Here is a 21,312-nt window from a genome sequence, read left to right as displayed (position 1 = left end):
ACCAGGCCGTGTTCCCATAACATGGGGGGTGCTTTGGGAAAGGTTGGCCCCTTGTCCCCCCACCCAAAGCCCCTTGTCCCCATGTTGATGAGGACAAGGGCCTCTTCCCGACAACCCTGGCCGTTGGTTATCGGGGGTCTGCATGCGGGGGGCTTATCAGAATCCGGGAGCCCCCTTTTATAAGGGGGACCCCAGATTCCGGCCCCCTACCCTATGTGAATGAGTATGGGGTATGTTGTACCCCTACCTATTCACCTGGGGGAAAAAGTGTACATTAAAAAAAACACAACACGGGTCTTTAAAGTACTTTATTAGACAGCTCCGGGGGGTCTTCTCTTCTTCCGTCTTCGGGGGTCTTCTCACCGGACTCCTCCGCTATCTTCTGGTAGCTCTTTTACTAGCGGAGGAGCCCGGCTTTCTCCTTCGTCGCCGCCACCTTTCCGGGAGTCTTCTTCTGACTTCGGGGGTCTTGTCCCGCTCTTCGGGGGTCTTGTCCCGCTCTTCAGTTCTTCTTGCCGGGCCTCCGCTTTCTTCTTCCAGCTCTTTTACTAGCATTGGCCCGATCTTCTGTTGATGTCGCCGCTGCTGCCTTCTGCTTCTTCTTCTTCTTCTTCCTTCTTCCGATGTTGACACAACGCTCTCTCTGGCCCTAATGACAGGGACGCGTTGTGTGGCGACTTATATAGGGAGAAAGGGCTGGTTCACCGGGTGATGTCACATGGTGACCCCGCCCCTTATGATGTTACAGTCCCACCATCCTCCGGGACTGTGACATCATAAGGGGCAGGGTCACCTTGTTTAATAAGACACATGGCCACTCATTAAAATTAGAAGAAAAGAGGTCTAACCTCAAATTACGTAGAGGTTTCTTTACTGTAAGAGTGGCAAGGATGTGGAATTCCCTTCCGATGACCGACAGCCACACGCAATTGTGGGAATGAGAGGCAGAACATGGACATTGGGTGTAAACACACAAGTCCCTGTTCTGTGAGGAGAGGAGATGCAGATTGTGAGTTCCTAATAGCTAGGAACCACGATCTGCCATCTCTGATACAGTAGTCAGTCCCCTTCCCCTACAGTTAGAACACACACTAGGGAACACAGTTAACCCCATTGATCACCCCCTAGTGTTAACCTCTTCCCTGCCAGGGACATTTGTACAGTAATCAGTGCATTTTTATAGCACTGATTGCTATATAATTGTCAATCGACCCGGAAAATGTGTCAAAAGTGTCTGATGTGTCTGTCATAATGTCGCAGTCTCAATAAAAATCGCAGATTGCCACCATTACTAGTAAAAAAAATAATAATAATAAAAATGCCATAAATCTATCCCCTATTTTTTTAGACGTTATAACTTTTGCGCAAACCAATCACTATACGCTTATTGCAATTTTTATTACCAAAAATTTGTATGAAGAATACATATCGGCCTAAACTGAGAAAAAAAATAGCTTTTTTAAAAAAATGGTGATATGTATTATAGAAAAAAGTACAAAATATTGTGGCTTTTTTTCAAAATTGTCACTCTTTTTTTGTTTATAGCGCAAAAAATAAAAACCGCAGAGGTGATCAAATACAACCAAAAGAAAGCTCTATTTGTGGGAAAAGGATGTCAATTTTGGAACAGCGTCACATGATCGCGCAATTGTCAGTTAAACAAGGCAGTGCCGTACCGGTATCGCAAAAAATGGCTTGGTCATTGAGCAGCCAAATCTTCCAGGGCTGAAGTGGTTAAAGTATTAGGCCTTAATACCACTTTAAAAGACAGAGTTTTGAAAACATAGATTTTTAAGATAATTACTTTAAAATGACAATTTGATAATGCTAATTCTGTTCAGCTACTTTTGTGATTTCCTCACCTAAGCCCCACTGCATAAGCAGGATATTTGAAATGACATTTCATTGTGACAGCTTGTCAGCTTCTTTTGCAGTATGCATGCTTATTGAAGATCAAAGAACATCATTGCACCGCTGAGGTTTGTACTCCTACAGTATGTCTGTAAGCTGCTCAGAGTTCTGATTTCTGCTTAAAAGTAGATTTCTCTGTATCTTACAATATACAGTGGTGTGAAAAAGTGTTTGCCCCCTTCCTCATTTCCTGTTCCTTTGCATGTTTGTCACACTTAAGTGTTTCGGAACATCAAACCAATTTAAACAATAGTCAAGGACAACACAAGTAAACACAAAATGCAATTTGTAAAGGAAGGTGTTTATTATTAAAGGTGAAAAAAAATCCAAACCATCATGGCCCTGTGTGAAAAAGTGATTGCCCCCTAAACCTAATAACTGGTTGGGCCACCCTTAGCAGCAACAACTGCAACCAAGCGTTTGCGATAACGTGCAATGAGGCTTTTACAGCGTCCTGGAGGAATTTTGGCCCACTCATCTTTGCAGAATTGTCCTAATTCAGTTACATTAGAGGGTTTTCCAGCATGAACGGCCTTTTTAAGGTCATACCACAACATCTCAATAGGATTCAGGTCAGGACTTTGGCTAGACCACTCCAAAGTCTTCATTTTGTTTTTCTTCAGCCATTCGTGGTGGACTTGCTGGTGTGTTTAGGATCATTGTCCTGCTGCAGAACCCAAGTTCGTTTCAGCTTGAGTACATGAACAGATGGTCGGACATTCTCCTTCAGGATCTCTTGGTAGACAGCAGAATTCATAGTTCCTTTTATCACGGCAAGTCTTCCAGGTCCTGAAGCAGCAAAACAGCCCCAGACCATCACACTACCACCACCATATTTTACTGTTGGTATAATGTTCTTTTTATGAAATGCAGTGTTCCTTCTACGCCAGATATACTTGGACACACACCTTCCAAAGAGTTCCACTTTTGTCTCATCGGTTCACAGAATGTTGTCCCAAAAGTCTTGGGGATCATCAAGATGTGTTGTGGAGAAATTGAGACGAGCTTTGATGTTCTTTTTGCTCAGCAGTGGTTTTCTCCTTGGAACTCTGCCATGCAGGCCATTTTTGCCCAGTCTTTTCCTGATGGTGGAGGCATGAACGCTGACCTTAACTGAGGCAAGTGAGGCCTGCAGTTCCTTGGACGTTGTTGTGGGGTCTTTTGTGACCTCTTGGATGAGTCGTCGCTGCGCTCTTGGGGTAATTTTGGGCGGCCGGCCACTCCTGGGAAGGTTCACCACTGTTCCATGTCTTCGCCATTTGTGGATAATGGCTCTCACTGTGGTTCGCTGGATTCCCAAAGCTTTGGAAATGGCTTTATAACCCTTTCCAGACTGATAGATCTCAATTACTTTCTTTCTCAATTGTTCCTGAATTTCTTTGGGTCTCGGCATGATGTGTAGCTTTTAAGGATCTTCTGGTGGACCTTACTGTGTCAAGCAGCTCCTATTTAAGTGATGCCTTGATTGTGAACAGGTGTGGCAATAATCAGGCCTGGGTGTGGCTAGAGAAATTGAACTCAGGTGTGGACAACCACAGTTATAGTATGTTTTAACAAGGGGGGCAATCACTTTTTCACACAGGGCCATGATGGTTTGGATTTTTTTTCACCTTTAATAATAAACACCTTCATTTACAAATTGCATTTTGTGTTTACTTGTGTTGTCCTTGACTATTGTTTAAATTGGTTTGATGTTCCGAAACACTTAAGTGTGACAAACATGCAAAGGAACAGGAAATGAGGAAGGGGGCAAACACTTTTTCACACCACTGTATTTATGAAGGCCAAGAACATCAATCTTCACCCAATTTTCAATCTTTCACGTATTAACCCTTCAATGGTATGTTCAAAGATCCACACTCCAGGCTGACCACCACTTATTGACTATCTAGCTGGAATTCTACATTTCAATCTTGTGCCGTTCAATGTCATGGACCATCATGTTTACTTTTTTATTGTCATTGAACATTGCAACACCTTGCTCTGTTTTCAATAAAAAAATGTAACTAAAACACAAAATAAAACAAACAAATAAACAAAAAACCTTAGTATTTACTAATAACTAACCCAACAGAATTGTTATTACTTCTTCATTCATTAAAGTGGAGGGCCACCCTAAAAAAAAAATACATTATACAATATTTTTTCACCTTAACTTCCCTGGCGGTAATCCCGAGTCTGGCTCGGGTTGGGATTTTAGTATCATAAACGGTAACCCCGAGCCAGACTCGGGGTCGCATCGCTGGACACAGGGAGAGTTACTTACCTTGTTCTCTGCGCTGTGTGATCATGCTGTCCTCTGCTCGATTCACACAGTGCCCGAGTGCCGCCGAGCTCTGTTCCCTGTGACGTTACGCTGCACGGGAGCGGAGATCAGCGCCGAATTCAAAAAAGTAAAAATACACAAAACACACACAGTACTGTAATCTTACATTAAAAAAAATACACACCCCTTTGTCCCTAGTGGTCAGTGCAGTGCCCTGTATGCACTTTTATATTATAAATACTGTTTTTTTCTGCCAGGAATTTGGAGATTGTCCATAGCAACCAAAAACTGTCCCTTTATGTCAAAAGTGATTATAGACCAGCTAGAAAACAACGATAATAAATTATAATCACTTTCAGAATTGAGCGATAGCGATTTGTGGGGAAATTCATCATCAAACACTAAATCTAATGACAGCGACAATTCTGCAAATGAGCAAATTTCAGTGTTTTTGGATTTGATTACATTATTGAATAATTTTTATTATTATTTATTATATTATAAACTTTATCATACCCGGGATGTCTGCTAGACTCTGGTTTGAACAGATTTAAGAGAGTTATTCCTAAGAATTACAGGACTACAATATAAAACGCCAAATGTCCATGCAAAATAATTGTACCGCTTTCAGCACCTAAAACCAGAACTAATCATACCGCCAGGGAGGTTAATACATTTTATGCATTGAGGTGAAAAAGCATCTGACAGTGCCGGCGCCCCAGGCCCCACTGTTTTACTTACCTGACCCCTCTAAAGTCCCGTGCTCGCCCCTGATGTCCTCTTCGCCGCTCAGCCTGGCCGATGATTGGCTAGAGTGGATGGATTTAAAGCAGCGCAGCCATTGGCTCGTGCTGCTGTCAATCACATCCAATGACGCAGTGCGCTGGGTGCTGGGCCGAGTGATACAGTGAGTGACTATAGCCACCGGCTGTATCACGGGAGCACTCCCCCATGCGAGGGAACACGCATGAACGTGAGATGTACTTGCGGGAGGAAGCCGAGACAGTTGCCAAGGGACCCCAGAAGACCAGGTTTGGGGCCACTCTGTGCAAAACGAGCTGCACAGTGGAGGTAAGTATAACATGCACGTTTCCGTTACATCAGAGGGGGCGGGGTCACCCACACGTCATTGGGGAAGCCAATGACTTTCAATGAGTGTTCCCTGTATTACGGGAGCCGACAATTCATTATAGCCGTGAATGATTTTAAATTACTTTTTTTTCCTGCAGAAATGACACTTTGTGCAGGGACAGTTTTAAGCACGGGAAACATGCTCCCCTTCACAGGTATACTATAGACACCTCCCAGGTGCGAAATTTAAAGGAAAATTACACTTTTATTGTTTCACTTTAATCATTATTAAAATCACTGCTCCCGGAAAAACTGCCATTTTTAAAACTTTTTTTTGCATTGATAGATGTCCCCTGGGGCAGGACCCAGGTCCCCAAACACTTTTTAGGACAATAACTTGCATATTAGCCTTTAAAATTAGCACTTTAGATTTTGAATGTTCAAGTCCCATAGACTTTAATAGGGTTCTAAAGTTCACGCGAAGTGTAGGTCTGTTCGCAGGTTCTGGTGCGAATTGAAATGGGGGATGTTCGGCTCATCCTTACTTGTGAACCCTTTAGTAATACACCTTAGAATTGCATTTGCATTGTGCCTTCCAGCTACACTGTTTGTTCATTAGCAATCATCTAAGATATGTACCCCTAAAACTTTTTCTTCTGTAGTTCTGGCCAGCACTGGGCCAGATATTGACCTCCATCAAGGAAACGCTTATTGCCTAGGTGCATTATTTTACATTCTTTGCAAAGGCTCATTTTTTTTGTTTTATCCTAATACATTCTATGCATTAATATAAGAAGAAAAAAAAACCTTCAGTGTGTAGCAGCTCCCCTCAGCCTCCCTAATACTTACCTGAGCCCTATCTCCATCCAGCAATGTGCACTAGTGCCTCAGCCATCCCATCTCCCTCCTGTTTGGTTGAGACACAGCAGCGGTGCCATTGGCTCCCACTGCTGTCAATCAAATTCAGTTAGCCAATAAGGAGGATAGAGAGGGGGTGGGGCTGAAACGTGGCTTTGTATTTTGAATGGACACACAGAGCTGTGTCTTGGCTTGGGTGCCCCCATAGCAAGATGCTTGCTCTGAGGGCACTGGACAGGGGGGAGAGAGCAGGAGCGCCAGCGAGGGACCCGAGAAGAGGAGGATCTGGGCTGCTTTGTGCAAAACCACTGGACAGAGCAGGTAAGTATAACATGTTTGTTATTTTTAAAGAAAAGAAAACAGACTTTAGTATCACTTTAAAATGTTGAACTGCTGTTTCCACTGCTTTAACCAATCTTCCAGCAATATTACACACAAAGCGAATTCCAGTGATGCAAATGTTTGCTGACTTCTAGCATTCAATAACAGGCAAGGGAAGCTATTATTTAAATTACCCTGCACATGACTGGATGTTTATGTTCACTTCAATGATTTTTACTACACACTTTAGTACATGAAGCACTTAGTTCTAAAGCGTATTCACAGAGACTGTTAGAAGAGCAACATAATTCCTCGTATGTCAGATGTTTAGCTGTAAGAATGGTACAAACTCAACAAAGAGCCTTTAAATATACACAGGTCATTTGTGTATTGTTTTTAGCAACTCTACAAAAATTTGTTTTATGCTAGCCCTGATCATATTTTATATTCAGTGTATGTTTTATGTCATTTTTATATAGCCCAATGGAGCAAGATTTTTAAGCCACTGAAACACATTGGAGTCGGTTTACTAAAGGCACTTTGTAAGTACAGTTGCACTCTGCAGGTGGAGGTGATCCAGAGTTACATGAGCAAATGAGATGAAGCTTTGCTTTGAAAAAATACCCAATCACATCTTAAGTTTTGGTAATAAAACATGGACGCTCATTGGTTTCTATGCAGAAGTGAGCCGGATTTTGCACTTTCCAGCTTTAGTAAATAAACCTCATTGTGCACTTAACAGGTGGGTATGCCTGTATGTACCTTTATTCTGAGACTGGCAATATACTGAAATCAGAGAGGCAGACTTTGGGGTGAATTTACTAACGGCAAACATACTGTGCACTTTGCAAGTGCAGTTGCACGCATTTTCCTTGATAAATTCTGATTGTGGTAAAGCTTCACATATTAAAGAATATACAGTCAGTTGCAAGAGAAATAAAAAAACAAAACATTTTCACTTGCACATGATTGATAGATGGAAATCAGCAGAGATGTATTACATTTGCTCAGGGCTTTTTTTCTCAGGAAATAGGTACAGGAATTCCAACACGGCCCCCTCAAAAGACCCCCCCCACACACACACACGCGCACACACACACACACACACACACACACACACACACACACACTCTCTCCAAACCAAATCAAATAATGGGTGTGAGCAAATGTCACTAACAGTGGGAAGGTCTTAAAGAAGTGCATTGCATACAGAGTGCAGAGTTCGGGAAGGGGGGGGGGGGGGGGGGGTTACAAACAGAGTGCAGTGTTCAGGGGTATGCTGCATACAGAGTGCAGAATTTAGCCTTCTTGCACCATTGCTTACCTTTACATCCCCCAGCCACATCTAACTTTCACCCTTTTTAGCTCTGATCTTTGCATGCAATACCCACCACTTCTCTACCTCTCATCTTCTCCCCACCTCCCTAATGGCTCCACCAACTTCCACGTCTTACTTTTGTTTCTGTATTAGGCTGAAGCACCCAGTTGGCTTTAGTACCTCCCCACACAATGCCATTGGCTCCACCTCTCTCACTTGCAAAGAGATCATTCAGTGGGGTTGTCGGCATCTGCACTGCCCCCCCCCCCCCCGGGCACCTGAATCTCCCTTGACCCCATCCTGCATTCAGTGGGGGCCACTCAGGAGATCAGATCTGTAGGAGCCATTGGGAGACAAGCTGTCACTTGTAAACACAGAAGCCGGACTTCTGTGTTTACAAGTGATAATGGTGAGCAGGGAGGAGAAGGCTTGAGTCAGAGGTAGTGGAACTGAGTTCCACCAAGTTCCAGCTGAAAAAAAGCCCTGCATTTACTAAGCTCTGGAGTAAATGAGTGCAACTGCCCTTGCAAAGCGCTCATTCTATTTGACGTTACCAAATCAGCTCCTAAGAATAATTACAAGCATACCCCACTTTTAAGTGCACAATGGGGTTTATTTACTAAAGCTGGAAAGTGAAAAATCAGGCTCACCTCTGCATAGAAACCAATGAGCTTCTAACCCCAGCTTCTTCAATTAAGCTTTGGTAATTAAACCTGGAAGCTCATTGGTTTCTATGCAGAAGTGAACCTGATTTTGCACTTTCTAGCTTTTGTAAATAAACCCCATTGTGTACTTAAAAGTGGGGTATGCCTGTATGTAGATTAATATGTTTTATGCACACTGGAGATTTACTAAAACTGGACCATGCACTATATGGTTCAGCTCTGCATAGAAACCAATCAGCTTCCAGGTTTTATTGTTAAAACTTAATTGAACAAGTTGAAGTTAGAAGCTGATTGGCTACCATGCACACCCGCACCAGATTCTGAGTGATCAAGTTTTACTTCTCCACTGTGAGGTTCCTGATATTCATGCTTGTTCGGGGTGAGTGTTTTAAAGTTTTGAAGCCAAAAGCTAGAAACAGACAATAAATTAACATTTTTAGAAGGGGCCAGCTGCCATATTTCTCTACTACTGGTTTTAAAGTCACATGTGCTTTATGTAAAATTGTTGACAATATTTTACAAATGGGTCTTATGTTACAAAGAGACTTTGTTTTTTTGTGTGGAAATATTGTGAACATGGCATTTGAAATGTGAAGGGCAAGCACATAAACAATGCAAGCGTCAAGCTATAATTGTGCTCTGCATATTTACTACCTTAAGCAGGGTATGCAGTCAAAACATATATTTCATTCTGTTATGTGCTAATTAAACATATTATATGTCTTGAGAATGTTATACTTCCGTATGCTATTAAAAACACTTTAGTTCGGAAACAAATAATTAGGAAAACAGGCGCCATCGGATTGGCTATCATTTTACTTGTTCTCTCTAATTACAATTTTTTTCATCTAATTCTCAATGCACTCTTTGTTTAGACACTTTTCTAGTTCATGAACAGTAAAGAAAAAGGGACAGATTAATGGGCTGTATTGTATCTAAGTGGTAGACGTATGTTATACATTCAGTATAGACACTGGATTTGCATTTAGCAATCTCTTGATGGTTTAAAAATAGTTTATTAGGTCACAATTGCACTGCCCATTTAAATGCATTTTGTACTTCTTAGACGTATTTTTGGAAGAATATGAAGCAATAAAACCGCCTGAAAGACATTTTTCATTGGCAAAGTCAGAATTCATAAATAGAGGGAATAGGAAAGTGCTTGTTATTTTATACATGAAAGATTTTCCTATTTAGACAAAGATGACTGGACAGCTAAATTTAAACACTTCACATTGAGATCAGTTTAGTGTCTGCTTGGGCTGTTCTATGTATAAACACTCATTTCTTTTCTGTGCCACCAATGCTTGAATCATAATCAGTTGGAAGGGAAATTGTATGTGGAAGCTTTATAAGGCAATAGTGCATAATGAAGTGAAATCACACCAACCACAATTAGAAAAGAATATAGAGGAGTGTTGGCAATGATGAAATGTATAAAGGGCATATTTAGAAAGCAGAAAATGATCATTTCGGCAAATGTTATTCACTTTTTGATGCTAAATACTTGGCACAAGTCTCTCCATATTTATACATCTCATTCACCAGCTAGATGAGTCGGTGGTGCCACCTGATTGAGTTTAGTTTACTGCCCAAACACCTGGATTCCAAATTCTTTGGAGGACAACTTTACTTTTAGTCTACACTTTTAGATTGTCTAATTGCAAAGGCTCTATCCAACGCTAAGAACTGCCAGCTCTGGGGCAAATCTCAGACAGTGGATTGAGACACTTACCTCTGTTATCCAATGGCATTTTAGTAATAATAAGGAGCATTGCAGACTGTTACAAGCTACTTTTTTAAAATAAAATACAGTGTATTCAAAATGTTATTGAATGTTAGCATGGAATGTAACAACTTTGTTTTGTTTTGTTTTTTTGTTTTTGGTCTTATTGAATAAGAAAGAGGAAAAAAAAATCTCAGAGACAAAGGAATGTTTTTGGTAATGGGACTTAAATAACGGAACTGGCATCATTGTATAGAGAGATAAGGTGGGATGCCCGGTTGTCCGGCCAGAGGGGTAGAAATAGTTACTATGTAATATAGGCTGGGGTATCTAGAAAGACATGACTAAGATAAAGGATGTTAATTTGATATAGTTGATCTGCTGTTAGAACATATGTATTTTCTTTTTTTTTTTCTGGAAATAAATAAAAGATTAAAAAAAAAGGGAACAACTATACTAATGCATACTAAATTTGATTTCTCAGGATAACAAATTGGATGTGAACAGTTCAAGGATTATTAATAGCTATGTTACATAGTTAGTCAGGTTGAAAAAAGACTCAAGTCCATCTAGTTCAACCACGTTCACCTTTAGTAACATTTCCCATTATACCCATGTTTAGGGTGTGCAGTCCCCTAAGCCCCTCCTATGACAGCGGGCACAGGATCCACTCATTACAACCGCTGTCACATTTTAAAATTAGTGAAGCTGTGCAGAGCTCCATCATTCCATATGTAATCCGTGAATGAATGAACTACAAGTTCTATCTTTCACTGTGGCTATTTCGTTTTCAATGGTCTGCGAGTGTGCTGATAAGTGCTCTCATAGCCAATTCACTCATCCTGCAGCTCTGAAATTGACAGGCTGTAGAGAGGTACTGGCTTAGATCTCTAGGAAGAGAATACAAGAGCCTGACATGCACCTGGGATCCAGTGATCATTGGTGCAATGCTCTGCAGGATTCTGGCAAAAAAATAATTATTGCACATTTTTTAAATCCAGGGATATGTGTATTTTTTTTTTTAAAGGAGAACTTCAAAGGCCTTAATAGCATTGAATTTGAAGGTACATAACTTTAAAATGTAAACGTGATTATATTTCATGGTCTCTTTAACCACTTCAATACAGGGCACTTAACCACTTGCAGACCGGACCATTTTGCTGGTCAAAGACCAGACCACTTTTTGCAATTCGGCACTGCGTCACTTTAACTGACAATTGCGCGGTCGTGCGACATGGCTCCCAAACAAAATTGACATCCTTTTTTTCCCACAAATAGAGCTTTCTTTTGGTGGTATTTGATCACCCCTGCGGTTTTTATTTTTTGCACTATAAACAAAAATAGAGCGACAATTTTGAAAAAAACGCATTATTTTTTACTACTTGTTATAATAAATATCCCCCAAAAATATAAAAAAAAACGTTTTTTTCCCTCAGTTTAGGCTCATACATATTCTTCTACATATTTTTGGTAAAAAAATCGCAATAAGCGATTATTGATTGGTTTGTGCAAAAGTTATAGCGTTTACAAAATAGGGATAGTTTTATAGCATTTTTATTAATAATTTTTTATTATTTTTTTTTAATTTCAAAGATTTTTATTTTCAAAGTACAAAATACAGAAGAATACAAAAACACTTCAGGTGCCAACATCAGAACATGAGTATAAACCATAGTAGTCACACTACTGAACATCTTCGGTACATACAAAAACCTTACGGTCCCCTGAGACATTAAGCAGTAGAAAATCTGTACTTATAACCAGTAATTACAGGGATAAGCATGTATTCGATCTATATTGTTATAAGTTAGCATGAAAAAGGGGAAAACAGAGGGGCGGAAATCTGGGAACCAGGGAGAACAGCCCAACACCCCTAATGGGAGCTCGCTGTGTTGGACCGTCACCCCCTCGGATCCCCGCTAGTCCCTGTTCCCGCTGCAAATCTGGGAAAGGCACAGGGCGGTAAGGAATTATGAGGAGCTTCCTAAAGCTACCAGGGGAGGCCCACCAATTCAGATGAATAATAAAGTTGGTATTCATCCTGGGTCCCTTCTAGGTCAACCGAGATGATTTGGCTCCGGTTTGGCACTACCATCACATACTCTTGTAAAAGCACGAAGAGAAAGAAAGAAATAAAGGAAGAGAGAGAGTTTGAGGATTATAGATAGGGAGAACACAGAGGGGAGGAGAGGGGGAGAGAGGGGGAGACAGGGGGAGCCAGGGGGAGCAGTTGGAGCTCAGGCAGTTCTGAAGTAATAGTGTTAACTGAAAAGGACGTCTTCAAGGGATGCAGACATTTCGACCCACGGGGAGGAAGGGAAGGGAGGGAGAGGCATTGAGCCAGGTGAGAGGAGCAAAACTAGACTATGGTTACTTAGCTGGTCCTAGGCGGAGGGACTCCTACAATGAGGGAGATGCCCACGTGTTGGGCCCAAGGTTCCCAAATAGCCTCAAATTTCTCTTTGTAATTCAGTAACATACTCGTGACTTTTTCTTGTGTCATGATCCATGAAATCTTACGTTTAACAGCTTGGATCGAAACTTTGGGCTGTTTCCAAGCTTTCACTATGGTGATCTTGGCCCCTAGCAACATATAGTGAATTAACAATCTAGTAGATTTGCCAGTCTGCGGGATAGGACCATTAAGAAGAGCTACCACCGGGGTTCTAGGCACCTGTATGCCCGTCACCTTATAGATTAAGTTGAACATCTGCTTCCAAAAGGACCTAAGCTTTACACATTCCCACCAAATGTGGGACATACCTCCCGTCAACTCGCAGCCCCTGAAACAGAGGGGACTGGTTGAGGGGAACATGTGGGCCAATCTGGACGGTGTCAGATACCATCTAGTCATCACCTTAAGATTAGCTTCTATTAGTGATATATACCTAACCCCTTTATAGGCTTTGTCAAAAGAGGAGTACCAGGACTCCAGGTCCCATTGAAACGAGAGGTCCCTTTCCCAGGCTTCCATGAAAGAGGACTTATTGTTGTTCTGAGCTAGAGCCTGGTAAATTACCGAGATTCCACCTCTTTGGTACGTGGCTTGTCCGCACCATGCCTCATAATCAGTAAAGCGAGGGGGAGCCGGTTTATCCTTCCAAAGCCCATGAAGGAAGTGTAGAATTTGAGAGAATCTAAAGAGTTCCGAGTTCGGAATCTCCAATTTCTTTTTGCAGTATGCTAGGGTGATGGGGCCTGAAGCTGTGAAAAAGTGGCCAATCCGGTACAGCCCCTTATCCAACCACCATTTAAATGCTTTAATGTCTGACCCAGGTGGGAAATCGCGGTTGTTAAAAATGTGAGCCAGGGGGTGGGAGTTTGAGACTAAGAAAGAGTTCATTTTCACTCGGTCCCAGAGAGCTAGAGATTGAGATAGTATAGGAGAGAGGATGGGGGGTCGTTCCTTGTGAGGGATCCAGAGTAGATAATCTAGGGTATATGTAGGAACAGCCTGTCTCTCTATGTTCATCCAGTCAGGTTTTTCGAGTCTGGAGTATATTGTGGATATTTGAGCTAGTCTGGCCGCTTGGAAGTACCAAGACAGTTTAGGAACACCTAAACCTCCTTTTCTCCTAAGTCTATATAACGTGTTACATGGCAGCCGGTGTCCCTTTTTGCCCCATATGAAGCGCATCATCTTTTTCTGGAGGGATTGCAGGTGATCCGACTGGACGTTGATCGGAACTGCCCTGAATAAATATAGCAGCCTGGGAAGAAATGTCATTTTGAGTGAGTGAATTTTACCCAACCAAGAGAGATTCCCCTGGGCCCAATTTTGCAAGTCTGCTTCTAATTTCTTGTAGGTAGGAGGAAAGTTGGCCGCATAAAGTTGTTCAACCTTGGGAGTCAGTTTGATCCCCAGGTAATCTAAGAAATTGTCTTTCCACTCAAATTTAAAACTGCTTCGCAAGGTGGCAACCATGGACTGGGGAAGCGAGACATTGAGGGCGTGAGATTTTGAGTAATTAACCCTGAGACCTGACGCCCTTGAAAAGGTGTCTAGGAGCTTGCATAGATTTGGTAGGGATGTGATAGGGGATGTAATGAAAAGGAGCACATCATCTGCGAATAGACCGCATTTATGTGTCTGAGATCCACAGGAAACCCCTTGTATGTTGGGGTTAGTGCGGATTCCTATGGCCAGAGTCTCAATAGCTATAGCAAATATCAATGGAGAGAGCGGACACCCCTGTCTGGTGCCCCTCGCTATGCTTAGTGATTGGGAGTAGTGACCTAAGAGACGAATTGATGCCGAGGGTGTGGAATATAAGGAGTGTAGAATGCCCATAAACCTGTCACCGAACCCCCAACGTTCCATGAGTGCAAAAATATAAGGCCACTTTAAAGAATCGAAGGCTTTATGTAAGTCCATGGATAAAAGCATGCCCTCTTGCTTGGGATTCCCTTCCCAGTTGGATTGGAGGATCGAAACTATATCAATAGCTCTACGAGTTAGATCCAGCCCTTGACGGCCCGGGATGAATCCCACTTGGTCTTTATGTACATATCTGCTAATAAAGGAGGCTAGCCTATTGGAAAGGATTTTTGTGAGAATCTTTAGGTCATTATTGATTAGGGATATGGGTCTATAGTTCTCTACTTCTTCCCAGTTCTTATTCGGTTTAGGGATGACCGAGATGTATGCGGAGTTTAACTGGGGGTCTAAGGGGGAGCCCTTGGTTAATGAATTGAAAAATTTAGCCAGATGCGGCACCAGGATGTCAACAAAGGTCTTATAGTATGGCGTGGAGAGACCATCAGGTCCTGGGGCTGATCCTGTTTTAAGAGATTTTATGACATCTTTAATCTCCTCCTCGGAGATTTCAGCTTCCATGAGATCTCTGTGGTCCTTTGAGAGTGTTGGGATGGGCAAGTCCCTCAGTAAGGTCTCACCTGCATCCCGGTCATCCCCTGAGGTCGAGCTGTAGAGCTTGGCATAGTAATCCTGAAACGCCTTAAGTATTTTAGTGGGGTTGGCAGAGGGGGCTTGTCCTGCAGTTCTAATTTTGGGGAAAGTATAAGTATGAGTCTTGGGCGATAATTTGGCTGCCAGCATGGAGCCAATCTTATCCTTCTGGTTATGAAATTTGGCACTGCCCCACCGGATTTCCTTTTCGGTTCTGGCAGTCAAAGCTAAGTTTAACTCGAGTCTAGAGGCGTCAACCAAGTCTGCCAGGGCCCTTGACGGGTCTTGTTTGTGTTGGGATTGTAGTGTTTTGAATTTGGTTTCGAGGTTTTTGATGAAGAACGTACGTTCCCTCTTAATGCGTGAAGCTATGTCTATGATTTTACCCCTAATCACGACTTTGTGGGCAGCCCATAGGGTCTCTGGTGAGATTCCTCCCACTGCATTAAGAAGGAAGTATTCTCTCAAGGCGTCTTCAATGTCTTTTGATGAGCTAGGATCGTTCAAAAGAGATTCATTAAGCCTCCAATGGAACCCTGTCACCCTTGTCACTACCTTGTGTATTGAGGCGCTGACTATTGAGTGGTCTGACCAGGAAACATCGATAATCAATGCTTTGTGTATAGAAGGGATCATCCCCGGCGGGACCAGGATATGATCAATTCTGGCATAAGATTGATGTGGGGAAGAATAGTGGGTGAAATCTCTCTTGGTTGGGTGCAACTCCCTCCAGGCGTCTATCAGGCCATATTCATGTAGTTTCCTAGCAATAGATAGGCTAGCCTTAGTGGGACGTGTAAGCTGAGATCCCTGCGGTCTGGATTTATCGAGCCCTTGATCAAAAGCGACATTAGAGTCTCCCCCAAAAATTACCCTGCCCTCGGTGAGGGGCCGGAGAATCCTTAGAAGGTCTTGAAAAAATTTGGATTGACCCTTGTTCGGGGCATAATATGAAACTATGGTGTATAGGACTCCCTCAATTAGGCCCTTGACCAATATGTATCTACCCTCGGGGTCTCTGATGGTGGAAGAATGCTCAAATCTACATGATTTAGCGAAAAGGACTCCCACCCCTCTGGTCTTATTCTCGGCGTTCGCTAAGTAAAAATTTGGGTACCGTGGGTGGAGAAATTTGGGGCTGTACCGGATTGGGAAATGTGTTTCCTGTAGGAGGATAATATCTAAGTTAAGGGAGCGGTAATGTTCAAATGCTAGTTTCCTCTTACTGGGGGAGTTAAGGCCCTGTACATTGTGAGAGGCAATTCTAAGAGGCCTCTTAGTGTTATCTAAGTTTGTCATAGAACCTCGGTGGTAAAAGGCTGCAGAAGTGGATATCTCTTACCCATAACGAGCTTCTTCCACGCAGGTCTGGCAAATGGCGATGGGGTGATCCTGTCTGAGAACTGGACCATCTGTCGTGAACATCCTGTCACCTGGCTTCAAAGGGGGAAGGAGAGGGAGAAGGGGAGAAAGAGAGAGATAAGAGCAAGAAAGTAAGACATCTTCCAAGGAGATCTACATAGCCCAGGGGAGAGTACCCCTAGGGTCCGCAGAGTAATAAACGTCGGCGTCTGTATTCAAGAGCCGACTCCCTGACTCGCAGAGACAAGGACCTGTCTCTGTGGTGAGGGTTGAGGCGCAAGGGGGTCACCTCTACCCCTTACTGAACTAACAACCGTTAATATAAAGAGAAAAAATCCCTCCGGGATAATCCCGGTACAGCCCCAGAACTAAGTTAATCAGGATTGATAATGATCAAGTATATGCAAATAAGAGAATAATAAAACTGGTATTCATAGAGCTAAGACAATAAGTTGAAAGTAAACCGGTCCCATTCCCCCCTCCCCCTCAAGAAGAGGTGGAAGCGGGCCTGTAAGGATAAGCGAGGTTAAACTAGAAAACCTAAACATTACCAACAAAGAGAACATGCGAACAACCCGGCTAAAGTCTCTCACCAGGCATCAGGAATGAGTAAACAGATGTAATCTAGTCAGATGACCGAAGGGGGGGGTGGTCCCCAGAAAAATAGGGGCCCCACCCCCCCTCTTCGACCAACCTGCCATGCCCCCGAGCCCCCAGCCATGAATGGCGAATACATCACCATTCCCAGAGGCACTAAGTCTCGCAAAAAACTGTCCTGGGGGGAGCTCAAGGGAACGCAGCCACAAAAAAATGTGATGCCATAAAGTTTGCATATGGGTAAAAAAAAAAAAAAAATGTAGGGGTTAAGCCTGACCCCAACTGCCGGATAGCAAGTCAAATGTAAAAGGAAAATAAACCTGAGGAGGGGATCTCACTGGGGCAGGTTAACTAGAGGGGGTTCCCGACCTCCTCCTAGACGGGAAAACCTGACCCAGGCACTCGATCCAAAACAAATCCAGGAACAAACAGGTGGACCAAAAAATGAAGAGAGTCACATTATGGGGGTCTTCCCTCTCTTGATTTCTTATTCTTCCCAGGGATCCAGACTGGAGAGACCGGGCTCGATGGTTGCGGACGCTTGGCAGATGCAGCAGGATTAGCCGTTACTTCCATGGGCGCCTCATGAGATATGAGTTTGAGATGGAGAAGAAGCTTTTCACCTTCTGGGAGACTGGAGAAGGCGTAGGAATGCCCGTTGTAGTTGAATCGGACTGCAAAAGGAAAGGCCCAACGGTATTTGATCTCCTGATTAGAGAGGACTATAAGAAGAGGCTTCAGGGCTCTCCTCTTCTGAATAGTGACCAGAGACAGGTCTGCGAAGATCTGGAGTTGGTGGCCCTGGAAGGCTATCTGTGGTTGCAGTCTGGACTGCTTCAGAATCTCCTCCTTCACAGCATAGAAGTGTGGTTTGACGAGAATGTATCTCGGGGAACCATCTTTCCTCATGGAACCGAGGGTCCTGTGGGCCCTATCTAACTCCAGGCGATGGGACGGGATGTTCGGAATTAAGTCCTTAAAAAAATCCTGAATTGTTGCGGAAACATCCGTGTAGGACTCAGGTAGGCCTCGAATTCTGAGGTTATATCTTCTGGATCTATTTTCCAGGTCATCGATCCTGGATAGGGCCACATCTAATTGCTCCTGAAGGGTCTGGATATGGGCAGCATTTTGGTTAGTGCGGGAAACAGTAATGTCCAATTTGTTCTCGATGGCTTCCATTCTGGAGCCTAAGTTTGCAAAGTCCGATTTCATATCTCCCGTGATCTGGGCTGCCGTGTTAGCTAGGCCTCTTTCCAGGAGTGTGGAGAGTTTGTGGAACAGGTCTCCCTGCTGTGATAAGGAGTCCTGGTCAGGGAGATATGGAGAGTGGGCTTCTAGGAGATTCGGGGAGGTAGGCCCTAGAGGAGTCAGGGCACTGTCTGCCGCATGGTGGCCCAGGAGAGACTCTGTGGAGGCTGGGGAAGGCGTTTGGAGAAAGTGTTGGCCTCCCTGGGCGACCTGGGATTATGAGAGAGTAGCCGGGGCGATCACTTGCCTGTGTTCTGGCTTCTTTTCTCCGGAGGCCGCGTGTGACTGTGTGACAGATTGTCCGGCGGCCATCTTGGTACACCCGTTCGCTCCGGCCCTGTGGAAGTCCGGTCCCAGGTCTCGTCTGGCGGCGGGGCCCGGCATCTAGGAACGGTCTCGCTATGTTCCCCTGTGCAGAGAAGGTGGAATCCGGTCAATTCGATCGGTGTAGCGGCGCTTAGGGCTATCGCGGGGTAGAGGTGATGCGGAGCACCTTGCTTAAGCAGCCATTACGGCGCGCCCGCGCATGCACACTGTTTATTATTATTTTTTACTAGTAATGGCGCGATCAGCGATTTTTATTGTGACTGCGACATTGTGGGGGACACATCGGACATTTTTGACACATTTTTGGGACCATTGGCATTTATACAGTAATCACTGCTATATAAATGCAGTGATTCCTGTGTAAATGACACTGGCAGTGAAGGGGTTAACCAGTGGGTGGCAGTGTAGGGGTTAAGTGTTCCTAGGGGTGTGTTACTAACTGTGGGGGGGCTGGGCTTTCATTTAGTGAACACTGATCTCTGCTCCAATCACATGTAGCAAAGATCAGCGTCACTAGTTGCGAGGCAGAATGGAGAAATGCTGTTTACACAGCATTTCCTCCATTTGGCCGCTCCGTGAGATGATCGCGGGGATGCCCGTGGCGGTCGAGTCCGCGGGTCCCGCGACCGGACACACGGGGGTCCCGACCAGCGCGGGAGCGCGCCGCCGCCGCGCTCCCGATGGCAGGGCGGCATTGAATATTGGACGTACCCTTGTACGCCATATGCTGCCCGTGCCATTCTGTCGACGTACATTGTTGGGCGCTGGTCGGGAAGTGGTTAAACACCTTCCTTCCCAGCCCAATTTTCAGCTTTCATCGATCTCGCACTTTCAATGACAATTGTGCGATTATGCTACACTGTACCCAAATGAATTTTTATCATTTTGTTCACACAAATAGAGCTTATTTTGGTGGTATTTATTCACGACTCTGTTTTTTATTTTTTGCAATATAATCGCAAAAAAAGCGGAAATTTGGAAAAAAAAACTATATTTTCTTTTTCTATTTTAAAAGAAATCAATAAAATCTAATTTTGTCATAGATTTAAGCCAAAATGTATTCTGCTACATGTTTTGGTAAAAAAAATTCAGTTAAAGCGGAGCTCCACCCTCTTTTTTAAGTCCTCTGCATCCCCTTCTTCTCTGGCCCTTAAACAATTTGGCATATATTTTTTTTTTTTTTTTAAACTCACGGTTTTATAGTTATTAGTTGTTTCAGCTTCCTGTTTCCGGCCGCGGCCTGAGCGCGTCTTCCCCCGTCTGCTATGACTCCTGGAAATGTTTTTATCAATCCCAGAAGGCAATAGGGGCTGCTGGCCGTAGTATCGCGTTATTTCCAAACAGGAAATGACGCGATACAAGGCGGCGCCGGCCGGCGCCATGTTAACTAAGGGCAAGGTGGCCTTTGTTGCCAATGTTAATCCATCTATGGCAGCAGCGTCAGTTCTCGTCGCCGCTGCTGCTACTACCGCCGCCGCCGCCGCTGCTGCTACTACCGCCGCCGCTGCTGCTACCGCCGCCGCTGCTGCTACCGCCGCCGCTGCTGCTACCGCCTGTCTGGAAATAAAGAATAAGGAAGCTACTGCTCAGCGGTAAGAACATGGGCGCTGTGCGGTGACATGGGCGCTGTGCGGTGGGAGGAACGTGTGGTGGTGGTGTGGTGGTGGTGGGGGGGGGGGTAAGTGCTGTGCGTGGTACATGTGCTGTGTGGTGGGGGGGGGGGGGGGGGGAACGTGCGCTGTGTGGGGGGGACTTGCCTGTGGTGTGGGGGAACGTGCGCTGTGTGTGGGGGGAACGTGCGCTGTGTGTGGGGGGGAACGTGCGCTGTGTGTGTGGGGGGGGGAACGTGCGTGTGTGTGGGGGGGGGGGAACGTGCGCTGTGTGTGGGGGGGGGGGAACGGGCGCTGTGGGGGGGGGGGGGGAACGTGCGCTGTGTGTGGTGGGGGGGGGGGGGGGGAACGTGCGCTGTGTGTGTGGGGGGGGGGGGGGGACGTGCGCTTGTGTGTGTGGGGGGGGGGGGAACGGGCGCTGTGTGGTGGTGGTGGGGGGAAACGTGCGCTGTGTGGTGGTGAGGGGGGAACGTGCGCTGTGTAGGTGGTGAGGAGGGGTAACGTGCGCTGTGTGGTGGTGGTGGGGGGGAAACGTGCGCTGTGTGGTGTGGTGGGGGGAAAACGTGCGCTGTGTGGTGGTGTGGGGGGGAAACGTGCGCTGTGTGGTGGTGGTGGGGGGGAAACAGGCGCTGTGTGGTGGTGGTGGGGGGGAACGGCCTGTGTGGTGGTGGTGGGGGAAACGTGCGCTGTGTGGTGGTGGTGGGGGGGAAACGTGCGCTGTGTGGTGGTGGTGGAGGAGGGGAAACGTGCGCTGTGTGGTGGTGGTGGGGGGGAAACGTGCGCCGCGGTGGTGGTGGGGGGAACGTGCGCCGTGTGGTGGTGGGGGGGGAGAAACGGTGCGCTGTGTGGTGGGGGGAAACGTGTGCTGTGTGGGGGGGGGGAAACTGGCGGAGCCTCCATGGCGCTCTCCTCGAATCCTCTGGATGGCTGCAGGAAGGGACAAGAGGTGGGCAGAACATCCCCATTCCCTGCTGCTCTGGAATGTGTGCAAAGATCGCTGAGACTGCAGCCAAGCTTGTAAGGTAATTTTTCTATTTATTTTTTCATTGTCAGGATTGTCTAAGTACTCTCACCGTCTCCACCCCCCCACCATACACTATACATACGCCCCCCCCCCGCC

This window comes from Lithobates pipiens, unplaced genomic scaffold (genome assembly GCF_037356315.1).
Source record: "Lithobates pipiens isolate NorthernLeopardFrog02 unplaced genomic scaffold, aLitPip1_a1.2 Scaffold_16, whole genome shotgun sequence".
Lineage (NCBI taxonomy): Eukaryota > Metazoa > Chordata > Amphibia > Anura > Ranidae > Lithobates > Lithobates pipiens.
This window is presented reverse-complemented; position numbering follows the sequence as displayed.